Source organism: Xenopus laevis, chromosome 9_10S (genome assembly GCF_017654675.1).
Source record: "Xenopus laevis strain J_2021 chromosome 9_10S, Xenopus_laevis_v10.1, whole genome shotgun sequence".
NCBI lineage: Eukaryota > Metazoa > Chordata > Amphibia > Anura > Pipidae > Xenopus > Xenopus laevis.
Genome location: NC_054388.1, coordinates 97,149,563 through 97,162,415, shown reverse-complemented (window position 1 = coordinate 97,162,415; position 12,853 = coordinate 97,149,563). Strand labels below are relative to the sequence as shown.

General features: G+C 41.3%; 1 non-coding gene across 1 annotated transcript; it reads right to left on the bottom strand.

Moving 5' to 3' along the window:
* Positions 1 to 1,153: 1,153 nt before the first annotated feature.
* trnal-uag lies at positions 1,154 to 1,235 on the bottom strand. The gene has a single exon. It is a non-coding gene; the product is annotated as a tRNA-Leu (tRNA).
* Between the last annotated feature and the right edge of the window lie 11,618 nt (positions 1,236 to 12,853).

Sequence of the window (12,853 nt, the reverse complement as noted above, 5' to 3'; positions counted from 1 at the left end):
TCTGCTGTATGGTTCCACCACCCACCCCTACTGTCCACCACAAGTAAGCAAAGCCCATGGGGTGAAGGGGCTGTTCACCTTTAAGTTAATTTATTATAAAGGACAGAATGATATTTAATTTGCAATTGGTTTTTATTATTTATGATTCTTTTTAGTTATTTAGCTGTTTTATACAGCAGCTCTTTAGTTTGCAGTTTCAGCAATCTGGTTGCTAGGATTCCCCTAGCAACCATGCACTGATTTGAATAAGAGACTGGAATATGAATAGGAGAGGCCTGAATAGAAAGATGAGGAATAAAAAGTAGCAATAACAATACATTTGTAGCTTTACAGAGCATTTGTTTTTTGATGGGGTCCGTGACCCCCCCATTTGAAAGAAGGAAAGTGTCAGAAGAAAAGGGCAAATAAATCAAAAACTATTTAAAAAAAATGAAGGCCAAAACAGAGCTCCAGGATTTCCAAATCTCCTCAGAGAGTAACTGCACCTGGACTATAGGAACTGGCAGCTGTGAATGTGAGCTAACTGGTTTACTGGCCATAGACAAGTAAAGTAAGAGGAATAATCAGGAATTGAGGGCTCCTCTCTAATCATACCTCCCAACATTTTGGAAGTAAAAAGAGGGACAAAAAAAATTTTCCGCATGTAGCGCAGCAATTTTTTTGACACCCCCTAATTACCATGTTTGTTTTACAAAATTTGGCAGGTTATGAAAGTTTGAAAATATTTCTCCTTATCTAAACTGTGTTTTTGTGTCTCAAAATTGTTACAAAGTATCTTATTTGCACCTGTTAGCTATTCTGGGCTCTCTGCTAAAAGCCAATTAAGTGAGAAACTTTGTTTCTTTTTCTGGCTGTTCAGTGCAGAGAAAAGAGGGACTTTCCAGTAAAAATGAGGGACTGCGGGTTGAGCTGTCAAAAGATGGAGTGGCCCTCCGAAAAAGGGACAGTTGGGAGGTATGTCTAATGACTCTGTGAGGGACCCGGATATTGGCAAAACTGAAACTGCTGCATTGTGGGGAAAAAAACATGATACATTTGCTGTGATTTGCATTTGGTTACAGGAAGGTGCAGTATTCACGTGAAAGAAAATAAAATGGAACTGGAAATATTATTTGTGGGGTAGGAAAAGAAGAAAGAAAAAAAAAAAACAATATGGCAGCGGTGGGATTCGAACCCACGCCATCGAAATGACTGGAGCCTAAATCCAGCGCCTTAGACCACTCGGCCACGCTACCTATACAATAAATACGCACCTCTATGTTTTATACATAATACAAAAGAACGAACTAGTTCCACATTTGCCTCAATGCGTATTTGCTGATTTAACCCACGACCTTATTACCGAGTGCGCTTCTCGAGCCGGCGCGTTCTTGGCCTCTATGTCAGAGACAATCGTTCTCTGTTTCGCTTTTACTGACAACTGGAGGCGCAGTTGCACAAAACGGCCGCACGATGGCGCTGCTCGTTTATCCACAGTTGGCGATTGTGACGCGCTTGAGTTCCACTTATAGCGGTTGACGCAGGTGCCCCCTTACTGTGTATAACGAGGCGCCTGCTGCTTTAGAAGCTTCTACAATTACACGTCATCGTTACACAAACGACGTCTGTACCGGCTTCTTTGCTTGTTTGCTTTTTATAGGGTTTCCAGACTAGGGCGCTATGGAAAAATACCTCAAGATGGCGCCACCCGTCACTTACAGGAAGTCAGGCGGTTATTCAAATGAGGCAATTGCGGACATTGCCACATGGGGGAGCCCTCGGTGTATTTACTTACATTATTAAAGGGATACTGTCATGGGAAAAAATGTTTTTTTCAAAATGAATCAGTTAATAGTGCTGTTCCAGCAGAATTCTGCACTGAAATCCATTTCTCAAAAGAGCAAACAGATTTTTTTATATTTAATTTTAAAATCTGACATGGGGCTAGACATTTTGTCAATTTCCCAGCTGCCCCAAGTCATGTGACTTGTGCCTGCACTTCAGGAGAGAAATGCTTTCTGGCAGGCTGCTGTTTTTCCTTCTCAATGTAATTGAATGTGTCTCAGTGGGACATGGGTTTTTACTATTGAGTGCTGTTCTTAGATCTACCAGGCAGCTGTTATCTTGTGTTAGGGAGCTGCTATCTGGTTACCTTCCCATTCTTTTGTTTGGCTGCTGGGGGGAAAAAGGGAGGGGGATGATATCACTCTAACTTGCAGTACAGCAGTAAAGAGTGATTGAAGTTTATCAGAGCACAAGTCACATGACTTGGGGCAGCTGGGAAATTGACAATATGTCTAGCCCCATGTCAGATTTCAAAATTGAATATAAAAAAATCTGTTTGCTCTTTTGAGAAATGGATTTCAGTGCAGAAGTCTGCTGGAGCAGCACTATTAACTGATTCATTTTGAAAAAAAATTTTTTTCCCCATGACAGTATCCCTTTAAATATAATTTAGAGAGAACAGACTCAGATACGTGACGTCTGGAGTCCCAGAAAGTCCAGTGAGGGGTTAAGGCTGATGTGCAGTTTCTCTCATTGTTTATACAACCCTCTGGGGGCTTTGGAATCATTGTTGTTCTGGGACCCTATAGGTTCTAGTGAAACCTAATTGGAACATGCACAACAAGGCACAAACCCCCATATGTAATAAAAGCCGCTAAGTTTGCCCAGGAGCAGTAACCCATAGCAACCAATACGATTTTGCTTTTAAAGGAGAAGGAAACCCTTTCGGCGCAAAACCCCTCCCCCTTGCCACAACCCACAGATTGCCAGTCCGGGCCTGCCTGCAACTACTGGGAGACTCATTGGGGCACGCTAATAGTTTCAATTGTTTAATAATTAATGGTGAATTCCAAATGTACAAAGGGTGCCTAAAATGACTTTGCTGTGTAACTGATAGTTATGCCATTGCTTCTACCTCCTACCCACATTCCTTTGCCATCTCCCTAAAATCACCTCTCCTTCCATCAGCCTCATAATGAGGGGTCCAAGGCCCCAGCCGTAACCCCTACACCCACAGGCCCCCCGTCCTACCTTCAACTCTCCTCCCCCCCCCGGACATTCCTTATATTTATTTAATTACAAGCACAATCAGGGCCAGAGGCGAAGGTCAGGGTGCAGAACCTCTAGTGGGGAGCGGATCTGGGTCAGTGGGTCCCACAAGGGTTGGCCCCACCAGGACCTTTCCTGGTGTCCCATCAGCCCAGTCCAATCCAACTTTCCATGATATTGGCACCTCCCTACACCAGTTTCAGAACTGACTAAAAGGGACTCAACTGCAGTAGGGTCCATAGCTGGCTGGATGTGATCCACACTACAGGCTACATGGGACAATACAATGGGGTCCAATGCATATTTTACACCAAGGTAAGTAATTCCACTGGCACACAGGTCTTAGTTGCAAGCAGGGACAATCCTTGCTGTATTTTATTTGTTTGATGCAACGTTTTGGGGTGATCCCCTTTGTCAAGCATGTTTGACAAAGGGGATCACCCCGAAACGTTGCATCATGTAAATAAAATACAGCAAGGGTTGTCCCTGCTTGCAACTAAGACCTGTGTGCCAGTGGAATTACTTACTCTGAAGTTTGTGGGTTTCCGAAGACTTCTCAGCCGGACACCGGGCAATATACAATTTGGAGAGCCAGGGTGTGCAAGCTGGTAACTATACCTGTTTCTATTTTACACCAAGCCCATAGGGGACTGATATGTTACTCTCTGCCCCCAAACATGCACACACAAGTCTTTGTCAGCTCCTGTCTGGCACTTATATTTTTATATTATTTATACTACTATGATAATCAATATACTATTTATTATCTTAGTAATGCAAAGGCCAAGCCCCTTGTTTTTTGCATGATCTCTATTTCATATTTATCTTCGTTCTATGTCTTTTATACTGCCAATTGCTTCTTTCTTTTTAGCCCATTGTGTCCTTAAAGAGTCGAGAATTTTTATACAAATCCAGATGGTTTACATTTTGCTGAGGTCTGCGTTGTTCTGTTATTCGCTCTCACATTTCACTTTGTGTAATGCTAATCCCACTTTGCTGCTGCCAAGTATACAAATATATATACTGTATATAGAAATGTGTTTATAAAGTTGGTTTAAAAGGAAACGCAAAATCAAAAAAACTTAATTTTGTATAACGGAAGATAATTTAATTCTCAGCAACTTCCAAATGGACATAAATTATACATTTCCAATGCTTTTTAATTATTTTAAACATTTTCAGTTTTTTTTTTATTATTTTTTAATGTAATTGCAATTGAAGGCAAATTGTGTCTGGCTATTACAGTGCCTTCCTACTATGAAAACCATTGAAAAACTGCATCTTTACATTGCATCGTACACTCAGCCCCATTAAATATAAAAGAGTCATAGAAACAGCATCAGCAATGCTCCCCACTACACTCATGTGGTTGTTCCCATTACAAATAGTAAAAAACAATATGTGTGCATCTCCAATAGTTACTGCAAATGAGGATATGTGACATAAGCCTAAGGGCAAGTAAGTATCGGAATTCCCTTCTGAACAATATAATGAACAATATAGGTCTCTAAAAAAGGAATTGCATAAAACAGCTCATATGTAAAACAATGCTTCATGTAAATAAACAATTTTAATAATAATATACTTTTTTAGTAGTATGTGCCATTGGGTAATCCTTAAAGGACATGTAAAACTTACATTTTCCTACCATGTATATAAGTTTTGCATTTCTTCCCCACCCAAGTCCCATCATTTGTACTGCATATACCCACTCCGTTTGCCAGCGCCATCACCTTTTCCTAAAACAAATAGCAGCTTGCAACCGGCGGCCATTTTCTCGCTGACACATCATCAGTAAGAATGACATCTGCAAACAGGACATGAATGCTGTAGAGTTCATGCAATGCAGAATGTAGGTTTACAACACACTTTGATGAGACAACTAGAGCAAAGTTTCTGTGGCAACCAGCAATGCTATCTCTTCATTGGCTGTAAGACTGGAGGGTGTCTTTAGTCATCTGAGCTAAGTCAACAACCAAAGCAAATTCCTGAGGGAGGGGGTTGAAGGGGTTAGAGGAGTAGAAGGATTTCTAAGTGATTAAGGGGATGCTGCAGCCTTACTGTTAACCATTTAACAACCAGAGTGGCAGTTATCTAAATATTTCAAAGAGGCTGTTCACTGATTCAGGTTTTGTGGAGGGGGTTTACATGTCCTTTAATAGAAAATTGCCATTTTGAAAAATACGGGACTCCCCCTGGGATCATAGGATTCACGGTGCACACAAACAAACCAAACAAACCATACATGTTAGGTCACATGAGCCAATTAACAGACAGAGTTGTGTCTTTTGCTTCCACAATTCTTCCTGTTACAGTTAGAGTTGTAGTATTTCTGGTCAGGTGATCTCTGAGACAGCACTAGGGTTGCCACCTTTTAAAAAAAAAAAAATACCGGCCAGTGGTGGGGGCGGATAATAAAGGGACGGCCATGACGCAAAAGGGGGCGGAGCAGACGGGCAGTGCCGTAAAAAGGGGCGGAGCCACAGGGTAGCACTGCAAAAGGGCCAGGGCCACATCGCAGAAGCCAATGGAAATGTACGTTTTTACTGGAGGGTAAGGGCTTTTGTAAAGGGTATTACAAATTACCGGCAGCTACCGGCTAGTCCGGTAAAATACCGGCCGGGTGGCAACCCTAGGCAGCACACAGACCATCACTAAATGCTGGTTCGAGGCAAGAGATGTAAAAGGGCAAGATTTACATAAATAAATATTTCAGTTTGGTAAGATTCTTTAATATGCCACTTAATTTGATATAAACTCTTAATTCAAGATTTAAGATTCCTTTAAGTATTCATTTTGGTATATAGTTATCCTTTAAGGCAGGGGTCCCCAACCTTTTTTACCTGTGAGCCACATTCAAATGTAAAAAGAGTTGGGGAGCAACACATGCATGAAGAAGTCCCTTGGGGTGCCAAATATGGGCTGTGATTGGCTATTTGGTAGCCCCTATGAGGACTGGCAGCCTACAGGAGGCTCCGTTTGGCATTACACTTAGTTTTTATGCAATTAAAACTTGATTTCAAGCTTGGAATTCATAAATAAGCACCTGCTTTGAGGACCCTGCGAGCAACATCCAAGCGGTTGGAGAGCAACATGTTGCTCACGAGCTACTGGTTGGGGATCACTGCTTTAAGGAATTATTGTCTGGGTGCAATTGTCTATTGACTTATAAGACTTCTTAGATGGACAGCTGAAACATTTACACTGAAAACCGAAGACCAAGACTTTCTCTGCATGTGTATATTTAAAGGACACTTCCCCCACAAACCCTGTAACCTGAGATTTCCTTGCCCCAGGACTTGCAGCCCTGACCTGCCCTTGTGTTTATATTCAGTGCTGCTGATGTCACCATGTCACACGGTTGCCCTGGAAGTCAGGGGCACAGATAGGTCCAGCAATGACTCTTGGTGACCCTGTGCTCCATGAAGAAGCCATGTTCAGAAAATGCACCATAAGCAAGAATGCCTGATCTATAGGGATGCATCGAATCCACTATTTTGGATTCGGCCGAACCCCCGAATCCTTTGTGAAAGATTCGGCCGAATACCAAACCGAATCCGAACCCTAATTTGCATATGCAAATTAGGGGTGGGAAGGGGGAAAAAATGTACTTCCTTGTTTTGTGACGAAAAGTCACGTGATTTCCCTCCCCATCCCTAATTTAGGATTCGGATTCGGTTCGGCCGGGCAGAAGGATTCGGCCGAACCCGAATCCTGCTGAAAAAGGCTGAATCTTGGCCGAATCCCGAACCGAATCCTGGATTCGGTGCATCCCTACTGATCTATGGGTACACCTGTTGTTTACCCTGACCCAGATGTCAACATTACAAGGGTGCATTACAGTTTAGCAGCTATGAGCAAAACAAGAATAGGAAACCCATTATACAGAGAAGCTCTGAAAAACAGCAATTCTATTTCCATACTGTATAAATGGAGGCAAATCTAGCAGCCACACAGCTAAAATAAAACATCCCTTGATAAATTCAAATCAGTGAAGGTGAATAAGTGCGGCACAATCCAGGCTTTTATTCTTAGCACACATCCCTCCTCAGGTGTAGACATCAAATGCAAATCTCCAAGGTTTCCTAGGAAAAAGCCAAAAAGCAGATATTGCTGCAAAAGTGTTTAATTCCACGACATGTTTCGGGCTAACAGCCCTTCAGTTCAGTTACACTTGATGAAGGGCTGTTAGCACGAAACATGTCGTGGAAAAAAACACTTTTGCAGCAAGATCTGCATTTTGGCTTTTTCCTAGGAAACCTTGGAGATTTGCATTTGATCCCTTGTTAAATTCACCATTTATTTTACTCATGTTTTTATAGCAAATTTAATTTTACACAGCATAATAAATAGACCCCTATAAGTGAGGCTGTGATTGTGTCTGAATATCAAGAATCCCTCCAAAAAGCAGGGCAGCACTGCAGTTCTTTTTATTAAGACATGCCTTTTTCTATGCAGTACTGCTCTCTTATGTATACTGCGATCTATTATGCCAAATGTGAAAATGCTGTACACTTCTATGATGATATTTTTATTTTTGTTTAATAAAAATATTTTGAAAAAAAAGACATGCCTTTTTAACTATATGTTTGGGACATAGAATAGCCTAGTAATTTTGGACTGAATTGATGGAGCCTAATCATGTATGTGCAAAAGAAGAAAGCAATTAACAGATCTAATTGCCTTTGGCATTCACTCCTGTTGTTTTCCTTATGATTTACAACTAAAGGGTTTGACAGGGCCAAAGCATTACAGAAGGTAAACTTTTGAAGGTCAAACCTGGAATCCACTTGGAGCTGCTGAAGAGACAATGCATTATGAAGAACAAACTCTGATTTAGAGGAAACTAGTATTTTAAAGGTAAATATGCATATATTCTAGTTTAACCCCTGAAAGCAATGTTCACTCTAAGCTGTGCGCATGTGCATATGCACACAAATTTTGAAGGCAGTGCACACAACATATTGCAGTGTGCAAAAAGAGATGTTTGTGAAAACACTCAATTTTGCATTTATTCTGACCTGTGTACACAGTTTTAAAAAAAAAGTGCACTCAAGTTTAAAACGTGTTGCACAAAATACTTTCTCTGCACACATAGCCAAGAAGGAATCAGAGGGAACATTGCCTGGAATGCCCTAAATAAAAGAGTACAACTCAAGCTGACTTTAAAATCTGGGTTTGCTTTAACTTGGCAGGAAATCTAATAAAAACAGTGATTTTACTTCTCTAAAATCCAAAATGTGTCTCTGGAATGACCCTTTATTTACAGACTCTCCAACCACAACAACCACCAGCTGTAGCTAAAACTGCAAACGTCTGCTTTATTTTTTCCATAGGCATTGTGGGAGGGAGTACTTTTTCGCATCAGCCTCCCCACAAATTATTGTTTTCAGAACTGTGAATGAAAGTGCAAAATGTGGACCTGGACGTTCCTCACGCTTGTGCCAATATCATGCTCTGCTCTGACTTTGAAGTGATAAAATCAGTTTATCCATGTTCTGTGTGAGATGTTAACATCTCCTTTCAATGCTTCATATGAGGTTGGCTACATTTCATCACAGAAACACGGAGCCAGAAAGTGGAAAATGTTACAGCAGCTGGAAATTACCTTACAAAAATATTTACAAACTTCTGCCTCCCTTTTTGTTCATAATGGGCAAGTTGTATCACAGATGCTAACATAAAATAGCTTCAGTATACACTATATGCTGCTAAATGCAATGCCCAGTGCCAGATCTCTCACCCTGCTCTATGTTGATCTGCCCATCGCCATACCTTGTGTTTCATATAGCTCACTCACTTAATGCACAGCAAAGAGTAATATGTTGGTGCTCTGTTAATAAGGGTTAATAAGAGCATAATTATACAGTAATCAGAATTAAATTACATCTGCACATTAGCCATGTAGATCGGCAGTTTATCACTCTGCAAGGATGACACAACCCAAAATGGACCCAATACAGAACTTTGCAGCACAACCAGTGTTGGTCTGGGCTGATGGGAACACTGGTAAAATACTTGGTGGGCCCTGCAGATGCAGGCCTGTTCCTGGGGCCTGGCCCACACACCCTTCAGCTGCAAAAAAGGTACAGTATATCGCAATGGAAGGACCTGGACTGTTTGTGCAAACCCGTGTAAAGTGTGAGGGATACAATGCTGGGGGATGTCTCGGCAGACAGAAGTTAGACCACTGGAAACCCTCCCTGATCCAGTTAGAGAAAATGTAACTGGCAGCCACCTTCTGTACACAATCTTTTCGCCACAGCATCACCAAGACCAGGAGACCTTGATTTAAATTAAAGGTTTATATGTATTCTGTAAGCTGTGGCAAAAACCTAAACATATTAAATGTTTTTCAGCACCTCATCGATCTAACTTCTCACTTTTCACATCATAAAAACATGTTTACCACAATCTGTTCCTCATAAAAACAAGCTGATTCATATAATGCCTTTCGGATAGCTTGTGAGTCCAAGAAATCAGAAATAGTGGCCTGGCTAAAACAGAATTAAATGACAAGGAAAGTTGAACATACTAGGGGTTGACAGTGAGAAAATTGTTTATATTCCATTGGCCAGCACTCCTTTGCTCCAAAAAACGGCCTGGGATCAGGTTCAAACTGGGAATGCCCTGGCATTTCAAACTTACAGAGTCCCTAAGAGCCCTCTACAGGCCCAATGAAAAGTACTGTGAGTGTGTGTGTGTATGGCATCTTACTGCAGTTCCTCTGACATGTGCCAGAATCCACAGATTGCCAGTCTGGGCCTGGCTGGGATACTTAACTTGGGAGTGTGGCAGTGACATTTTCTGCACTCAGCTACTCTTGGTTAGGTGCAAGGGCAATATAGTCATTTTCGGATGCTGTTCTGCACATGTGCCCACCATAAATATGCTCCTGTAAGGGACAACTAGGTGCAAATGTTGCTGCTTTCCCCATGGGGAGGAGGCCTCTAGAAGCCCCTTTAAAAGGACCATTTTGATAAATAAAATGCATTAAGGTGCTGTGGTGCCCTTACTTCATAGTTGGGCCCAACAGCAATAACCCATACCTTCCAACTGTTCCGTTTTCTGCGGGACGGTCGTGATTTTGACAGCTCATCCCGCAGTCTCTTACCGAAATGTCCTGACTAGGATCAACTTCACGGATTCGCGAAAAAGATACAAAGTTTCTGAAATGTAATTAAAATAAGAAGCTTTTTGGCAGAGAGCCCAGAACAGCCAGCAGCTGCACTTAGATAAATTTGTAACAATTTAAGGTAAGCAAAGAAACAATTGTAACTTTTTAAGATAAGCAGGTCTCTTGGGAGAACTAAGACTAGCAGCTTAAAGGGCAATACACTTTCATTAGCAAAACTGTTATAACACATAAAACATTGCACTAAAACTCACAGAAATGTGTTAAAATTTTCATAACCTGCCAAATTTTGTAAAATGGACATGGTAATTAGGGGGTGCGGTCATAAATATTTTTCAAATATTGGGAGGTATGCCATTGCAACCTTCTGCATCAGCTGACATCAGCTCTTAAAGAGACAAAACCTTAGAAAGCTATGCAGGAATTTACTAAACCGTTGCCTGGGCCACATGAGACTGTAACATGAAGTAAATGTGTCCTGTTGTAGAGAGCAGCAATAAGGGGATACTAAGCATGCAGGGATTGTACATCTCCATTACTAATCTTATGACAGGGTGAATACTTTTCATTTATGGAGCTTTCACTCTCCATCACATATGGCAAAGCCTCAGGGCCAGGTCTGGGCTGTCATTCAAAATAGGCCCTGGCATTTCAGGTAAACAGAGGCCCAAACAGTCACCCACCAGCCCAGTAGTTAATGACTATCTATGGCATCTTACAGCAGCCCCTCTGGCATTTTCCAAAACCCACAGATTGCCAGTCCAGGCCTTCTTCTCTTCAAGAGTCCTGTCATCCTTAACACCTCTTTTTAGGGGGTATTCTCATAATATGAGTGCTTCCACAGTGTTATGTTATCCTATGAGCGAGGGGATATATATCTATATATATATATATATATATATATATTCCTCCCAGAAAGCAGCCGCACTCACAGGACTTATCCAAAATATAAATGCTTTTATTTAGAAACTAACGTTTCGGCTGTGACCCAGCCTTTGTCACAGCCGAAACGTTAGTTTCTAAATAAAAGCATTTATATTTTGGATAAGTCCTGTGAGTGCGGCTGCTTTTTGGGAGGACTACATGTTGGAACATCGTGGCATGCACCCAGGCAAGGTTAATCCACGAATCGTGAGTGCTGTGAGTTTGGGGAAGTATATATATATATTATAATACACAAAAGCCATGAATATCTTGTAAATGATATCCTTATAGATGGTGAGTACTGATGTCATCAGTTATAAATGGTGTGTAGTGATGTCATTTCTGTCACATGACTCACTGAAACTTGTGTATTATAATAAATAAAGTACCCCCAGTTGCAAAATAAGAGGATATTAGAAGTTACCTCAGAGTTCCATGACCTGTATGAAAACACGAGGCCGATGGTCATGAAACTCCTCGGTAACTTATAATATAGTGAATAAAGTACCCCCTCTTGTAAAATATAAGGATATTATAAGTTACCGAGGAGTTTCATGACCATATAAAAACACGAGGCCGAAGGCCGAGTGTTTTTATACAGGTCATGGAACTCCGAGGTAACTTCTAATATCCTCTTACTTTGCAACTGGGGGTACTTTATTTATTATAATACACAAGTTTCAGTGAGTCATGTGACAGAAATGACATCAGAACTCACCGTTTATAACTGATGACATCAGAACTCACCGTTTATAAGGATATAATTTACAGGATATTCATGGCTTTTGTGTATTATATCCTTATAATTTACAAGAGAAGGTACTTGATTCACTATATAATACACACAAATACAGCCATTACTTTTTGGGGCAAATTCACTAAAATCCGAAGTTGCGCACAGGGGTAGCGTAAGGTTGCGGAGTTGCGCTAGCGTTGTTTCGCTATATAAAGCGAAGTTGCGCTAGCGAAGGCTAATTTGCATACGGCGCGAAATTCAAATTTCAATGGAGGAACACGTATCTGCACTACAAATGCCTAGAAAACCTTCAAATCTGGAAATAAAAATTTTATTTTGCCCTACACATGTGCCCACTGTCTAGGTAAGTTGCCATGAGTCAGGAAATGTAGGGGGGTGGAAGGGGAGCCCCATAAAATTTTCGATCTTTTTCAGCCTATCAGCCATCATGTAGAAAACACGCCAGCGTTTTTTGGGACTTAGAAAAAATGTTGACTTTTTTTGAAACAATCCCTATCTACTCTATTGCGCTTCGCCAGGTCTGAGGTGGCGAAGGAAGTCTAGCGTAAAAGGTAGCATTCGCTACACTGCGCAAGTTAGTGAATTTGCGTAGTTTCGTCGCTAGCGAAGATTCGCCTGGCGTAAGGTTGCGAAGTAACACTAGCGAAACTACGCCAGCGTTCGTTAGTGAATTTGCGCAGTAGCGAAAATGCCAAATGCTAGCGAATTAACGCTAGCGTTCGGCGATTCGCGCGTTAGTGAATTTGCCCCATAGTCTTTATTGCATTCCTAATCCTTGCTACTTGTATTTTATTCCTGATGTTTGTATTGACCATATTTGGCACTGAATAAGTTCACTCAACCAGTCATTGTGTATCTATAATTAAAAAAAAACAACTTGCACTCTTCTGCTGCTGCTACATGACACCCAGCAGCCATACACAACAAAAACAACCTTCGCAGTCCTCCCCATGTGCAAGCGAGATGGTACTGGCCGGGGGGCGTGACGCTTGTGTTATGTGGGA